This window comes from Scylla paramamosain, chromosome 20, assembly GCF_035594125.1.
Source record: "Scylla paramamosain isolate STU-SP2022 chromosome 20, ASM3559412v1, whole genome shotgun sequence".
Taxonomy (NCBI): Eukaryota; Metazoa; Arthropoda; class Malacostraca; order Decapoda; family Portunidae; genus Scylla; species Scylla paramamosain.
The window spans coordinates 7,846,495-7,863,994 of NC_087170.1; the positions used below are offsets into that span (position 1 = coordinate 7,846,495).

The 17,500-nt window shown below is 43.2% G+C and overlaps 1 protein-coding gene across 2 annotated transcripts in view; it reads left to right on the forward strand.

Moving 5' to 3' along the window:
* The window catches only part of LOC135110211 (protein glass-like), a 196,201-nt gene that overhangs the window by 126,183 nt on the left and 52,518 nt on the right, over positions 1-17,500 (forward strand). For both annotated transcript variants that reach the window (XM_064022265.1, XM_064022266.1), the window contains exon 4: positions 8,264-8,296. The gene's annotated coding sequence lies outside the window, so the exon portion shown is untranslated. The remainder of the gene's footprint in view (positions 1-8,263; positions 8,297-17,500) is intronic.

Sequence of the window (17,500 nt, forward strand, 5' to 3'; positions counted from 1 at the left end):
GTCTTATTTTTATCTCAATCTGTCACTTTTTTGTTGTTGTTTGGTGGTTTTTCCCTGTGTGTTGCTATCTGTCTCTCTCTGTCTCAGTCCCCCACACGATTTCTCTATCTCTTCTTTGCTCTTTTTTCTTTCTTTCTGGTTACTGCGATATCTGTGAAGTTAGGGTGCCTACGTGGACACACACACACACACACACACACACACACACACACACACACACACACACACACACACACACACACACACACACACACACACACACACACACACACACACACATAAAGAATTCTTAATGTAAATGTATAATGGGATTAGAGAGACAGAGAGAGAGAGAGAGAGAGAGAGAGAGAGAGAGAGAGAGAGAGAGAGAGAGAGAGAGAGAGAGAGAGAGAGAGAGAGAGAGAGAGAGAGAGAAAGAGAGAGAATAAAGACAAGATCTAATAGAAAAAAACAAGAAAAAATTTCATATAAGATATGAAATTTTAAAACAAAAAACAAAAAAACAAGGAAAAAAACACGAAACAAAGAAAACACACACACAAAAAAAACATAAGAACAGAAATCATAAAAAAAACAAAAAAATGACAAAAAACAAACCATAAATAAACAAACAAACAAACAGATAAATAAATAAATAAAACACTAGACAAGCAAGAGAGTAACAAAATCACACACACACACACACACACACACACACACACACACACACACACACACACACACACACACACACACACACACACACACACACACATCTTGCAACACCACAACACTCGCAACAGTTGGCATCACACGTTTGTTATATTGCTCGTTGTGTTGCTTGTCAGTGTGTTGGCGTCTGTGGGCGTGGTGTGTTGCGTCATTGCGTGTAAGGAGTGTAAGTGTGCCCTGTCCCGCGGCGGCGATGAGGCGACGGATAGTGTCTGTGAGGCATGTGGAGGAGGAGGAGGAGGAGGAGGAGGAGGAGGAGGAGGAGGAGGAGGAGGAAGGAAGAAGAAGAAGAAGAAAAAGAGGAGGAGGAAGAGGAGGATTGAGTTATATGATTAGGCATGGATAAACTTGCAACATGTGTGTGTGTATGTATGTGTGTGTGTGTGTGTGTGTGTGTGTGTGTGTGTGTGTGTGTGTGTGTGTGTGTGTGTGTGTGGAGGAGGAGGAAGAAGAGGAGGTGTAGGTGTAGGTGTCGCCGTAAGGGTGTAGCCACTCTGTATATCGTGATTGCTTGTAAAGGCTTTGTGTGGGAGGAGGAGGAGGAGGAGGAGGAGGAGGAGGAGGAGGAGGAGGAGGAGGAGGAGGAGGAGGAGACAAAAGAAGAACGAGAAGGAGAAAAGATGGAGAATAAGAATGTGGAGACAGAAGAACAAGAAGAAAAGAGAATGAGAGAGAGAGAGAGAGAGAGAGAGAGAGAGAGAGAGAGAGAGAGAGAGAGAGAGAGAGAGAGAGAGAGAGAGAGAGAGAGAGAACAGGCTGGAGGCTAGAAAAGGAGAAAGAGGAGAGGAAGGAGAGCGAGAGGGAGAGGAGGGAGGGAGGGGGAAGGGAAATGGGTACAAAAAGAGTACGAGGATCACGGTACAGTACAATAGGCGTGGGAGGTGTGTGTGTATGTGTGTGTGTGTGTGTGTGTGTGTGTGTGTGTGTGTGTGTGTGTGTGTGTGTAGGAACAGTAGGCGTGTTGCAGTGTGTACGAGGGAGATGTGGATATCGTAGGTGGTAGGAGATTAGAGATGTGTGTGTGTGTGTGTGTGTGTGTGTGTGTGTGTGAGAGGGAGGGAGAGGGAGTGATGGGGGGCAAGGGGGGATGCAAATGTCACACTCGAGTGCATGAAGGGAAAAGTGAGATGACTTGGATAATGTTATGAATGTGAAGGTGACATTGCAGCGGCCGAGGAGGAGGAGGAGGAGGAGGAGGAAGAAAATGAACAAAAAGGTAAGAAACAAAAAAGAAAAAAATAGTAATAATATGGTCATGCTATTATTAATAAGAATAACAACAAGAACAAAAGAAGAAGAAAAAGAAAGAGGAAGAAAAAGAGAAGGAGGCAGAGGACGAAGAGGAGGGGGAGGAGGAGGAGGAGGGGAAAGATGTGAACGATGAGGAGGCGATAAAAATAAACATAAGAAAAAAGAAAATAAAGTATGGTGAAAAATAAACAAAAACAAAAACTAGAACACAAGAACACAAATACGTAAAAAAACTACAACGAAGAGAAAACTGACGGTGGGGGGTAGGGGGGCAACACACATACATCAACCAATGGGGAGGCAATGAGAGGGAGAGGAGAAAAGGAGCAAGACGAAGGGGAAAAGAGAAAGAGGGAGAGAGAGAGAGAGAGAGGAAGGAAGGGGAGGAAGCGAGGGAGGCAGGTTGTCTAGCCTTGCAATTAGTGGCGCAAACACCTGCCCAGCCCGAGGTGCAAAGGTGTAAAGTGGCAGCCAAGGTGAGGAGGTGGGAGGAAAGGAGGTGACAGGAGGGCGTACTGTGTGTGTGTGTGTGTGTGTGTGTGTGTGTGTGTGTGTGTGTGTGTGTGTGTGTGTGTGTGTGTGTGTGTGTGTGTGTGTGTGTAGAATTCCTCCGATGAAGAAGTGTATATAAATGTAGATCATGAATGTAGTTTGCATGGAAAGTGACAGGGATGTTCAATAAATGAGAGATTTCTATACAGTGAGAGATAGATAGATAGATAGATAGAGAGAGAGAGAGAGAGAGAGAGAGAGAGAGAGAGAGAGAGTGTGTGTGTGTGTGTGTGTGTGTGTGTGTGTGTGTGTGTGTGTGTGTGTGTGTGTGTTTGTGCGTGGGAGAACAGTGTCAATTCCTTGTGCTGAGGTCTGGCTGAATTCAAAGCCTGATCTAAAAATAAATAAATAAATAAATAAACAAATGAATAAAACATAAAACACACACACACACACACACACACACACACACACACACACACACACACACACACACACACACACACACACACACACACACACACACACACACACACACACAGCTTTCCTCAACGCATCAATAGACACATCATCCTGCCACCTGCTTTTGTATTCCTCCTTCTCTTTCTTCTCTGCTCATCCTCCTCCTCCTCCTCCTCCTCCTCCTCCTCCTCCTCCTCTTCCTCCTCCTCCTCCTCCATATACTTAATTTTGGATTTAACCTTTGTAGTGGCCATGAGAGAGAGAGAGAGAGAGAGAGAGAGAGAGAGAGAGAGAGAGAGAGAGAGAGAGAGAGAGAGAGAGAGAGAGAGAGAGAGAGAGAGAGAGAGAGAGAGATTAAATAAAAAAAAATAGATGATAAAAATATGTAAACTGAAAAAGACTGTCAGAGAAGTAAAAAATATTAACACACACACACACACACACACACACACACACACACACACACACACACACACACACACACACACACACACACACACACTCACAGTCCAGAAGGCAAGATAACACGTGTATCGCTTCTGGCTTTGATATTTCCTCCTCCTCCTCCTCCTCCTCCTCCTCCTCCTCCTCCTCCTCCTCCTCCTCCTCCTCCTCCTTCTCTTCTTCCTTCTTTCTTCCACCTGTAGCACCCAAGGGAGGGCTGTGGGAGTGCAGGGCAGTACACGTGTGGGGGCAAGGGAAGACAGGTGCCAAGGTGTGGTAGTTAATTTGTCAGCCAGGTACTTAAGGTGTCAATAGTTTTTCACGAGTGGCAGAAAAATGGGGGTTGATGTCGCTTTTTCCTAGTTTTTCAATGGATTTATTTCTTCTTTCAGCATTTCTCTATTTTTTTTTCTTTCGTTTCTTCTTTTTCTATTTTCTTTCTTTCTTTCTTATCCCATTTTCTTTTATTTTTCTTCTTTTTTTAAGATTTTTGCCATTTTATTTATTTATTTTTTTTTTTGGTGTGTGTGGATTTATGTACGCATTATTTTTCTTTTATGTTTGTCTTTCCTCTTTTTCCTCTTTTCAGTGTTATTTCTATTCTTTCTTATCACATTTTCTTTTCTTTTTTTTAGGATTTTTGCCATTTCATTGTTTCTGTGGATTTATGTTCGTGTTATTTTTCTTTTATATTTATCTTTCCTCTTTTTTTCTTCAAGTTTTTTTTTTATTTATTTATTACATGTACTTTTTTCGCATTTGAAGTACAGATTAACGTAAACTGCTGTGCGTACATTGACAACACAAGGAAGGAAATGTACTGATAAGAAAAGTAGGAAAATATTTCGTTAAATAGAGAAACTGGCGAATTAGAAAAAAAAAAAAGTAGATTATAAAATAAAAAAAAATCAAAGCAAAGAATAAGCAGTTTGATGTTCAGCGTGAGGAGCCGCAAGTCATGAGCTCACCGCTGACGTCAGTGAGGGATTTAATTCATCAACATTACCACGAGTTTTATTTATTACGTGACCCTGAACAATAAAGCAGCTCGAGACACGCACAAAAAAAATCAAGTAATGTATTGTAATTTTCAAAGAGGAGGAAAAAATAAATACTTACGTGATCTTTCTCAGAGTGCAACAGTTAAGGTATATGTGAATCCATTATGTGGCGCTGGAAACCACTGTGCAGCATTTGAACAGGTTAAGTAGCACGTGAACCCGCTGTACACCACATGAATCCACTACGTAGCATTTGATTCCATTCCATTGCATTTCATTTCATTTTACAGCATTTGAACTTGTGATATACCTACTAATTGAACCCATTTTACAGCATTTGAACATAAAAAAAAAATCTATAATATAAAGAAATCTTGCTAAGAAATCTAGACTTGTCATTTAAGCGTATTGAAAAAAAAAAAAAAGTAAACAGTGAGGTAGTAAAAGCACACACACCTCTGGAACAGTTTACAGTTTCCCTGCCACGTCATAAGTTACCGACACCTTCTCTAGAAATAAATGTAGAAGTCACTGCAAAGCGTAACTCGTCCCCTTTAGGTATCGGAAGCACTAAAAGCCCTCTGTGATCCTAAAGAGTCACCTGAAAATTCTTAAATCATTTACCGCCATTCTTAAACACTTGCTATGAAATGAATGCATAAGCGGATCAATAAGTAACAAAAAAAAAAAAAAAAGATGTAAAAAATCTGAATGAAGCACAAAAAAAAAAAAATATGATAATAATAATAATAGTAATTCACTGAAAGAAAACGGAGTAAGTTATAACATTGTGCCAAAAAGCAGCAAATTGCAACATCATGGCAGAATCCAAGAACTTATAACACTCTGCTGAAATCTATCAACATATAACACTGTATTAAAACCTGGCAAGTCACAACGATGTCAAAAATTATCAACTTATAACACTGGGGCAGAATGTAAGGAGTCGCAAATCTCTAGCAATATCTGTCAACTCATAACATGCCGCCAGAATCGAGTAAGTTAATATTCATAGCAAACAACTCGAGGTTCCAAGTGTGTTATGAATGAAGTCACGGCGCGTTACGGGAGCGGGACAGGTGAATCATTGCCCATATACCTGTCCGTGCCTACCTGCCCGTTACCACCTGTACGTTACCACCTGGGCGTCCCTCTTGCCCCGTCACGCTAACATGAAACAGAATTCTGCTTACTGAGAGAGAGAGAGAGAGAGAGAGAGAGAGAGAGAGAGAGAGAGAGAGAGAGAGAGAGAATTTACCAAGTGTTTCTTTAATTCCTTCCTATATGTTGTTATTAAGTTATTACAGTTGTTATTAAGTTATTACAGTGACGCCATGAAGTTTTGGTCCGTGACTTTACTTGAGGGTACTAAGGGTTAGGTTAGGTTAGGTTACTAAGGGTTAGGTTAGGTTAGGTTAGGTTAGGAAGGTTATGGAGGAGGAAAAGGGAGAGGTAAGGGAGAGAGAAGGAACGAGAAGAAGTGGAGAGAGAAAAAAAGGAAAGAAGTAATTTGGTAAAGCAAAGGAGAAGGGAGTATATGTGAACAAGGAGAGAGAGAGAGAGAGAGAGAGAGAGAGAGAGAGAGAGAGAGAGAGAGAGAGAGAGAGAGAGAGAGAGAGAGAGAGAGAGAGAACATACTCCTGAAGGTGGCATCTGTGAGTGAGGGTATGTGGGCCGACCCATGGTGAATGTTTTATGACACGCACACACACACACACACACACACACACACACACACACACACACACACACACACACACACACACACGCACACACACACACACACACACACACACACACACACACACACACACACACACACACACACTGACATTTGCTTACCTGGCTGGGCTGAGTGGGCCTTGAGAAATGCTTTGACTGCTAATTCTTGTGGTCTGATGGTGTGGGCAGTACACACACACACACACACACACACACACACACACACACACACACACACACACACACACACACACACACGGAGAGAGAAAGAGATAGTGGAGGGAGAAGTGTCTGGAGGCGTATTCCGTGGGACGCGCGGGGATGAGGGGAAGGGAAGGTGGGGGGGAAGAAAGTGAGAGAAAAGCAGGACTGGAGTGAGATGAGTGGGAGGCGAAGGAGGGAAGGGATAAGGGAGGAAGGGCGAACTGCTTTACTTAGCGGGTTGGGGAATACGGATGAGGAGGAGGATGTGTGGGGAGGTAAGGGTGAAGCGGATGTTTGGAGGGAGGGGGGAGGAAGTGGGAGCGTAGGAGGGGGAGATGACTTAAATAACTGTGGGAGAGGAGGAAGGGAGGAAAGGGAGGAGGATGTAAAAGACGAGAGAAAGAGGGAGAAGAGGAGAGGGAATAGTAACTTTATATATGGAGGAATATTACTACACACACACACACACACACACACACACACACACACACACACACACACACACACACACACACACACACACACACACACACACACACACACACACTATTATGCAAGGCTTCCAGTTCGTGTTGCAATCTCAATCCTCGTATAAGGCAGGCGTGTATTAATGTTTGTAAAGATTTGTGTGTTAATTAATAGCCAGTGTACCTATGTTTTGGCCTGCGCTGCCTACCTGGCCTGTCCTCACCTGTGCATTGTGCATTTATATTGTCTTGATTATCTTGATTGTGTATGTAAGAATCTCTCTCTCTCTCTCTCTCTCTCTCTCTCTCTCTCTCTCTCTCTCTCTCTCTCTCTCTCTCTCTCTCTCTCTCTCTCTCTCTCTCTCTCTCTCTCTCTCTCTCTCTCTCTCTCTCTCTCTCTCTCTCTCTGTATGCAAATAATCCTGTATATTACAAAAAATAACCAGTCTTCTCTTCGAGATAATAATATTTCCAAACACATCACGCGAGGAATCAGACCATTAAGAAACAATCAGAGTGGCCTGACTTAATGCGCATACAGATTAGTGATATCAGCAAGTATTGGAATTATTTGAATAAGATGATGTAATAACTCTACTTGAGCATTTAATTGGAAGTGTGAGGCAATAAAACGGGTCACCTGCGAGGCGGAACATCAAAATCAAATATCCATGGAGCAACCAAGTATTAGAGACAAAAACGGAGGCGTCTAATAGCAGGCATTATTTAATTACGGCGATAGACACGACGTGCATATTGATAGGGACGTCAGTAAAAAGTCGCGCGGCGATCTCCTGAGGTGGCCGTAAAACACTTGAGGCAGGTGAGCTAAATATAACACGCCTGACACACATTTACGACGCAGCTGGCCACAGCAATGCACTCTGCCTCCCTCCGTTACTGCTCACTCGCCAGGCACACACTCGCTGCCCAGCTCCCCCCTCTCCCTCCCCCCACTGCACTACTTAAGAAAGGAGACAAAAAAGTGTTAACTCTCACCCATTACTTTAATTTGACCGCAGTAGAAGGGTGATTGTGTGCAAAGCATTAGCAATTAACTTTTTGATCTAGGTTCATCTAAGCCAGTTTTCCTGAGCTTGAAGTAATGGAGGTGACGAAGCACGGTATATCGTAACGTAAGTCAACATAACATATAACTTAATTTACGGTTGGGTAAAAATAATCATCTTTTGGCAACAGAGCGACTGAACGAGAAGGGAAGCTGGATTGTATTGTGTTTGTGTTCATGTGTTTGTGCGTATTATTTGTACTTCTTATACTTCTGTTTGATATGTCTGTCTCTGCACTCTGACGTATTTACTTTGTTGTTGTTGTTGTTGTTGTTGTTGTTTGTGGTGGTATATTAATTACATACTCCTTTCCTTTGCCCTTGCTACCTTCCATCACCTCCCCTGCACGTGCTCTCCTTTACTGTTCACTCTGAGACACTGGAGTGTCATTCCCTTACATCACAAAACTGTGCAGTGACTCAAGGCTTTCTCTCCACAGGGCGTGAGGGTAGGCGCCCCCTCCATCAACTTGGTGAGTAGACACCCCCCACCACCATTTTATTATTATTATTATTATTATTGTTATTATTATTATTATTATTATTATTATTATTATTATTATTATTATCATTATTATTATTATTATCATTATTATTATTATTATTAATATTATTATTATTACTATTATTATTATTATTATTATTATTATTATTATTATTATTATTATTATTATTATTACTATTATTATTATTATTATTATTATTATTATTATTATTATTGTCATTGTTATTGTTGCTGGTATTACAGTTGCGCCAATGTAAAAAGCAATCAAGCGAGTTTTTACGTGTTAATTACGTTTAATGGGGCGTAATGTGGGGTGTTATGTCAGTGTTGATGGCTGTGAGGTGAGAGGCGCGTCACTGCCGGTGTGACAACTGCCGCTACTGCTGCTACTCCTACTGCTACTCCTACTACTACTGCTACTACTACTACTACTACTACTACTACTACTACTACTACTACTACTACTAGTAGTACTAGAACTACTACTACTACTACTCCTATTACTAATACTACTACTACTACTACTACTACTACTACTACTACTACTACTACTGCTACTACTACTACTACTACTATTACTACTACTACTCCTATTACTACTACTACTACTACTACTACTATTACTAGTACTACTACTACTATTACTACTACTACTCCTATTACTACTACTACTACTACTAGTACTACTACTACTATTACTACTACTACTCCTATTATTACTACTACTACTACTACTACTACTACTATGTATTTATGGTTTGGCAAGTTTTAATCACTTTGCAGGTTGTTAGCCTGATTGTGGCAAATTTTTAGGAACTTTTCACTAGTTTGTTTGTTTGTTTGTCGGTTTTCAGCATAATTTCAGGAATTTGTTAGCAAGTCTTCAGCAAGATTTTTGCAATTTTTCAATTCATAGCAGGATTTCAGCAAGGCTTTAACCTGTTTTAGCAACGTTTTTCCAGTTTTTTAGCAGGTTTTCAGGTCAATGAAGAATCAAAATTGAACTTGGAATTGGCAACTTTCATTCCCAGATTGTCTGGGAATGAAAGACGAGCAGGGGAGCAGGACACGTGTGTCAGGGAGGCAGGGAGGGCTGAAATGCATCACTGAGAAGTGAACGTGAAGCAGAAGCAAGACGTAAGAAAGGAATGAGGAAGTGGGGAAGTTAATGTGTAATTAGAGGAAGGATTATTCATGTAAATGAGAAGGAAGAATATGAAGGATGGTGGTGTGTTTACAAATAAACATGATGAATGAAGGAAGACACAGCATGCCTGATTCACTTTCTCGCTCTCTCCTCTCTCCTCTCTCTCTCTCTCTCTCTCTCTCTCTCTCTCTCTCTCTCTCTCCTCTCTCTCTCTCTCTCTCTCTCTCTCTCTCTCTCTCTCTCTCCTTCACCCTTCAACTACAGTGTCTCTAAGCACATGTTTTTCTTCCCTCTTCTCTTCTCCCTCCTTTCCCTTCCTCCCTCCCTCCCTCCCTCTCATACAGTAGCTTCTCTAACACACACACTCTTCCCCTTCGTTCCTTCCCCTCCCTTACATCCCTCATCTTCCATCCCCCTCTCCCTTCCTCTCCTCCCCTGCCCCTTCCTCCCCCTCTTCACACCTGCGCAGGGAGGCACAGGTGAGGGGCGGCAGTTCTCATTTACCTTCCCCTTTGTCTTCTTACCTCAAGGTTATTTAGCATTTCAAGTTCTGTTCCGCTTATTTTCCTCTTTCCTGTTTATTTTTTTCTCCTTCCCCGTTTCTCTCTTCCACTCCCCCCCACCTTTTTTTATTTGTTTATTTTATGTGTGTGTGTGTGTGTGTGTGTGTGTGTGTGTGTGTGTGTGTGTGTGTGGTGTGTGTCAATGTTTTCTCTCTCCGTCATTGTCTGTTTGTGTGCCTATTGTTATGTCCGCCGCTACATCATTTAGTGTTTTTTTTTTTTTATCTCTCTAACGTATACTAATTTATTTATCTGCACATTTATTCTCTCTCTCTCTCTCTCTCTCTCTCTCTCTCTCTCTCTCTCTCTCTCTCTCTCTCTCTCTCTCTCTCTCTCTCTCTCTCTCTCTCTCTCTCTCTCTCTCTCTCTCTCTCTCTCTTGTAATCGACCAGCCTTTCTTTAGTTGCTTATTGGTGCATCATTCTGTTAATTGAGAATACGAGGAAGAGGAGGAGAGAAGGAGGGGGAGGAGGCTTGTTGATTAAGATATGAAGAAGTGAAGGAAGAACATGCTCGTATTAGAATGAAAGGTGATGTCGCGAAGAAGGTAGAGATGAGATAAACAGATACCCATTGTTAGAAGAAGGGAGATTAGTACAAACGTCAGCAAAAATTAATAAACAGCAAGAAGAGGAAGAAGGAAAAGAATGATAGTAATAATAATGATAAGAATAAGATAAGAACAACAAAAAAGATGATGAAAGAAAAAAAGAGGAACAACAAGAAAAAAAATAAGAAAAAGGGCCGGTGGAGGAAGAGAAGGAAGAAATAAAAAGACAATAGGAGCTAAAGAAAGAGGACAAGGAAACGAAATAAAAAGACTGGAGAAAGAAGAGGAAAAGAAAAGGAGAGGAAAGAGAGGAGGAAGAGGAGGAGATGACGACAGCGAGGAGAGCAAAAATCAATCACTCACCTGCCTTGTTCACCTGTCACTCCTCATTGCCTCACTCATTACCCTCTGCTTACCTGCGTATCAGAGAGAGAGAGAGAGAGAGAGAGAGAGAGAGGTGAACAGTTGTTTTTGCCTAACCTAACTAGTTCCCACCTCTCTCTCACGTGGCCAGGTGAGAGAGGGGGGGAAGGAGGGACAGTGGGAGTGAGATTGATGGAGGAGAGATAAGCAGGGATGCAAATAAGGTGATTAGCTGATAAGGAGAGTGGCATAAGGCTTAGAGGACTGGCGAGGAGGGGAAGAGAGAGAAACCAGGAGGAGCTTGACTGCTTGTGAAAGAAGGGTGATGAAGGTGGTGGAGGAGGAGGAGGAGGACGAGGAAGAAGAAGAAGAAGAAGAAAAAGAAGAAGAAGAAGAAGAAGAAGAAGAAAAAGAAGAAAGAAGAAGAAGAAAAGTCACAACAACAACAACAGCCGCAGCAACAACAACAACAGCAACAACAAGAACAGCTACTACTAATACTACTACTATTATTACTACTACTACTACTACTACTACTACTGCTGCTGCTGCTACTACTATTCTGAAGTGTGTGGATCAAATTACTGGCTATTTGAAAAAGGAAAAATCCAGAAGAAAGATAGGCAGCGAGAGGAGGAAAAGACAACTAGGCGTTAGAGGAGGAGGAGGAGGAGGAGGAGGAGGAGGAGGAGGAGAAGGAGGAAGCAGGAAAGAGGAGGAGGGTAAGGAAGAGGCTTGTTATGGAAGGAGGAAACAATGAACGAAGAACATACATAAGTTAGGAAATGAAAGGAGTTGCCGGGAAGAATATGAATAATGAATAAAAAGGTTGGAGAAGAGAGGACGAGGAGGAGGAAGAAGAGGAGGAAGTACAAAAACCGATGACAGGATGGAGAGAGGGAAGGGGAAGAGAACTGATAAAGATAGGAATGAAATTTGTATAAGAGAGAGAGAGAGAGAGAGAGAGAGAGAGAGAGAGGAGAGAGAGAGAGAGAGAGAGAGAGAGAGAGAGAGAGATGCAGGACAAACAGACTAAAGTAAAATAAACCCACAAAATTGAGTAAAAACAACATTACAAGGAAGAAAAGTAAGAGGAGGAAGAGAAGGAGGAATAAGAATAAAAAGAAGAAGAAGAAGACACAAGCAACACCATCTTTCCCAGTCGTTGTCATTCCATCACCACTATCCCCTCACCGTCCCCTCACCCCCCCCATTCCCTCACCATTCCCTCGCCCAATGAAGTGTGGTGCCTGAAGCTCACCTGTACAGCCTCACCACTTTTAGCACCACTACCGCCCACACCTCCACCTGCTCTCACTCGCTAATCTGGAGGTTACTTGTCCGCTACCCTCTTAATTAGACAGGTGAGAGCAGCAGGTACTGAAGAAAAAAAAGCCAGATAGACAAACCGGTTCAAAATGTTCTTTCTTCTCTTCCTGGTGATTTGAATTCCTTTTTCCTTGACTTGTTCCTCTTGATTTACATTGTTCCTGCTTCTCTCTCCGGCGCTTTGATGTAGTGTGGGTGTGTGGGGACCTTGGCTCTGGGGTGGTGTTGGGGAGTGCGCCGTGTTACGCTCCTGCAGTGGCCACAGGGTGTTCTGAGGTGTGGTTAAATCCTCCTTGCATATCTTTACTTGACTCACCTCGCTTCACCTGCTCCTCTGATTTAGGTGACGAGTTTGTGGGGTGAATGAGTGCGTTAGTGATGGTGGTGGTGGTGGTAGTGGTTTAACTCTTTGACTACTACTGGGTACATTTCTTCAATCACTAACCACTCTAAGGCATCTTTTCTTGTTCTCCAGCCACTCCCAAGCATTGTACCAGCTAGAAGTCGTCACATCTATCCTTTCTTTTTACCACCCTTCTTTCTTACAGGTGTTTATAGAGACCAGTACATGCATTGTTGTTAGTGTGCTGAATTGTTGCTCGTCTTACTGAAAGATGCTATGATTGAAATTGTTATTGTTATTGTTTGAAGGGGTGGTGGTGGTGGTGGTGGTGGTGGTGAGGGATGTGGTGAATGGTGGTGGTGGTGGTGGTGGTGGTGAGGGATGTGGTGAATGGTTGTGGTGTTGTTGTTGTCTTTGATGTTGGTGGTAGGTGTACTGTTGGTGTTGTTGTTGGGTGTGGTGGTGGTGGTGGTGGTGGTGGTGGTGGTGATGATGGTGTATGAGAGGCCCTTAAGCATGACAACACAGGCCTCGTGCTCCCATAAATGTCACGTGTTGGCAAAAGACACCACCACCACCACCACCACCACCACCACCACCACTACTTCCATCACCACCACCACCATCACCACCACTACCACCACCACCACCACCACCACCACCACCACCACCACCACCACAGGGCGCCCAAAACCAGTTCAGCGAGGAAAGACACCTGTAGAGAGAGAGAGAGAGAGAGAATGATGACGATAGGAAAAACTGTACATTATCATCACTATCATCAGCCACTCATCATTACGCATCATCACAACGAAGATGCAGGTGAAGCTTAGTTATCTCCTCCCTCCTCCTCCTCCTCCTGGTGGCGTGGGCGGCAGTGAGCTTTGAACAAACTTCCCCTCCATCCCTCCCCCGTCTCACCTCTTCCCTCCCCCACTCACCAACCTTACCCCTTCCCCTCCCCCTCTCACCCCTTCCGCTTCCTCTCCTCACCTTGCTGTCACCTGTCGATCCTCCCTATCTCTTTCCCCTTCCTCCTCCTCCCTTGCACACCTTCACTCCTCACCCACCTTCTCTCTCTTACATCTTCCTCCCAGCAACACTCTTCCTCCTCCTCCTCCTCCTCCTCCTCCTCCTCCTCCTCCTCCTCCTCCTCCTCCTCCTCCTCCTCCTCCTCCACAAGTCACGACTAATATTAACGGCACTATAACTTACATTAGTGTCCCCTCAGACGGCACCGTGACACATTTTCTGTTTTTTTTTTTTTTTTTTTTTTTTTTGTATCTTTCCGCCCACTTCAGGGAGACAGATCAGGGAGGAGGAGCTGGAGGAGGAGGAGGAGGAGGAGGAGGAGGAGGAGGAGGAGGAGGACATGAATTTACTACCTTTTCTTCTCTCCTTCTCTCTATCCACTTCCTCTCTCTCTCTTTCTTTACTTCTTTCTTCATCTTCTTCCTTATTCCCCTCTTCCCCTTCTGTTATTACGCTTAAGGCTTTACCCATAGAATTATAAAGAAGCAATTGATATGTAAACGAATATTCCTTCTTTTCTTTTCATTTGTGTTTTTCTTTTTCTATGTTTGTGTCGTAACTTTTTTTTTATCTATCTGTATTCCTTCGTATTTTGTCTTATCGGGTACTTTACGTTTTATCTACCTGTCTGTCTTCTTGTCTCCGTGGCCACCTGCCTGTCTGTGTATCTGTCTGTGTATCTTGTTATCTGTCCCCCTCTTTAACTATGTGTCAGTCAGTTATTCTGTAAATTTCTTCATCAGTTTATTACTTATTTCATTCCTTCATCTTATTATTTTCTACTAATTATACTTCTTCTCTCTTCATTTACCCATCACTCATTCGTATCCGTTCATCCATACATCCGTTCTTTCAGTATCTGGCCATGTACTCACCCATCCACCTATCCATTCACCTACTTACCACTATCATCTTCATCCACTCATCACTTCCATCCACCCTTCATCATCCAGCCATACAAAACACTCATATGCTTCATTACTTCATCCCTCCTCCTCTCCTCCCCCTCCTCCTCTTCCTCGTCCTTCTCCACCTGTTTTTGTTATCATATTTCTGTCTGTTTCTCGTTATCGTCCCTTCACTCCACACGCTGTTCGTGGATTACAGCGTGTCGTCCATCCATCCTCCTCCATCCACCTCCTTCCGTTACTTCCCCCCTTTCTTCTTCCTACTTCTCGTCTTCCATCACTCTTCTCTCTCTTCGTCTTTGTTTATCGAGTGTGCGGGTCTATCACTATATGTTATACCTCCTCCTCCTCCTCCTCCTCCTCCTCCTCCTCCTCCGTCAGTGTATGAGATATGGGGGAGGAAAGGATAATAGAGAAAAGAGAAGGGAAGGAAAATGGTGACGATGAGGGAGTTGGGAGTGGAGGTCGTGGAGAAGAGAGGTTATAGAGGATGAGGAGAAGATGAAGAAGGGGGGTATGAGGTTATTGAGGCGAAAGAGAATGTTTGAAGGAAGACAGTAAGATCGGGAGAGAACGGGGGAGTAACGGGATAGAAGAAGACTTATTGAGTACGAGGAGGAGGAAGAGGAGGAGGAGGAGGAGGAGGAGGAGGAAGAAGAGATACCCGTGAAATAAATATGGATAAGGAGGAATGGGAGTAAAGAGGAATAAAGAGAGATAAAAAAAAGAACTACTGGTGGAGAGAGAGAGAGAGAGAGAGAGAGAGAGAGAGAGAGAGAGAGAGAGAGAGAGAGAGAGAGAGAGAGGTATGGGGACGATGGAGAGAAGGGGGGAAGGTGCTGAAGGTGAGGGGGCTGGGTAGGGTGACGCAGGCTGACGGAGGCAATGAATGGGAGAACATAACTTAATCTTGGGCTGACGCAATGGGAGAGTATTGGCTTGCCTTGAAGAGTGGGGGGGGAGAGAGGGGAGGAGGGGGAAGAGGAGGAGGAGGAGGAGGAGGAGTTTTAATGTGCAAATGACTCAAGTTCAGGGAAGACAGTGAAGGGCAGTAACGTTTCCAAGAAGGTGACACTGGCGATATACTCATAAATAAACTCATTAAATAACTCACAAATAAACAAAGTAAATGAGTAACGTGCGACATACGTGAACTTTAATAGAACTGTAGACTAATGTGAACAGATCAACTCTTTGCCTCGCTCACCATTCTGCTAACTGACGAAGCTAAGAGTAAACAGCGTGAGTAACAAGCGAGATAAACTAATGTGACTCTGCTATCTGAATGATTTTACTAATTAACGAGACTAATAGTTAACTGACAAATGAATGCATGTAGAATATTATTAGTTAGTTAGTTATAAACAATCTTTATTTCAATAAAAAAATATTCAACTGATGGACTAAATAATCAAGTAATGAAGCAAATCAGTTAATAGCTAAACAAATAGACTAACTAGCTAACTAACTATTTAACTCACTAACACGTCGTCCGATGATTAAGTAAACAAGCAAGCAAGGAAGCAGCAAATCCAACCAACCAGTGCAAGTTGATCTAAACATGAATATCCAAACTTGATAATAAGAAATCTTTAACCAGTGTATCTGTGTGTCAGTCAGGCAGTCAGATCAGTCAGTCAGGTGAACTACAGCACTAGTCATGCACTCAGTCTATCTGTCTGTCTATTTATCCATTCATTATTCGATCTAACTATCTATCTATTTATCTATCTTTGTTTCAGTTTATCAGATATTGAGTGAGTGAGTGAGTCAGTCAGTCAATCAATTAATTAATCTGTCTGTGTATCTAGCCAATAAATAAACCAATCACTCAGTCTGTCAACCAACCACTCACTTATCCAATCACCCACTCACCCACTCACCCACTCACTCACTCACTCACTCACTCAAGCTTAAAACCAGAACCACAAACAAATCACCAGCAAGCAGAGGCGGCGGGGTTCGAGGTGGGGGAAGCACCACCTGAGGCAAGGGCAAGACAGGTGAGCTCCGAGGGGCGTGTCGCGGGGTCTGACCGGAATGACAAGATTATTTCTTCCACCTGTTATTTTTTTTTCCTTTTTTTTTATACCAGTGGAGGTGACATGATGGTGATGGGTGGTCATGATGGGAAGGAGGAGGAGGAGGAGGAGGAGGAGGAGTGTTGGTAGAAGAAAGTGAGGGAGTGAGGAGTTAAAAAAAAATAGTAGAAGTAAATGAGAAAGGAGAGGAGAATGACGTGTGAGGAAGTGAGAGTGAAGTTAGGGAGGTGAGGGAGAGGGAGTAAAGGAGAGGAGAGGGAAAGGTGGGGGAGGAAACCTGAGAAGAAGCAGTGGGAAAGAAAGGGAGAGGGAAGGACACTGTAAAGTAAAGAAGAGGAAAAGAAAGGAAAAGAAAAGAAATAAGAAAAGAACGAAGGAGAAGCGAAAAGTAGAGGAAGGAGGAGAAAAGAGAAGAGAAGGGGAAAATAGATTGATGAAACATGAGAAGGGAAAGAGTAGAATAGAGAGAGAGAGAGAGAGAGAGAGAGAGAGAGAGAGAGAGAGAGAGAGAGAGAGAGAGAGAGAGAGAGAGAGAGAGAGAGAGAGAGAGAGAAGGGGGGTTAAAGAGAGCACCTCACATCACTCCCTCACCTCCTCTCCCCCTCACCCCCTGACTCCCCTACGCCCCCCCTCGTCCCATCAGGGTCATAAGTAATGGAGCCATGAAGCTTATTACTGTAAAATGTAATAAGTGACGTCACGCGCTAATTAACAGGTGGCAGGTGAGGCCAATCAGCCCCCGCCACCACGCACTCACCTGTATATTTACCACACCCCTGAATTATAACGCCGGCAAAAAGAAAAAAAAATAAGAAGATCGGATCCCGCACTTGAGAGATGGAACGTGAGGGAAGGTAATAAATGAGAATAATTAGACGCAGCTAACTACGCACCA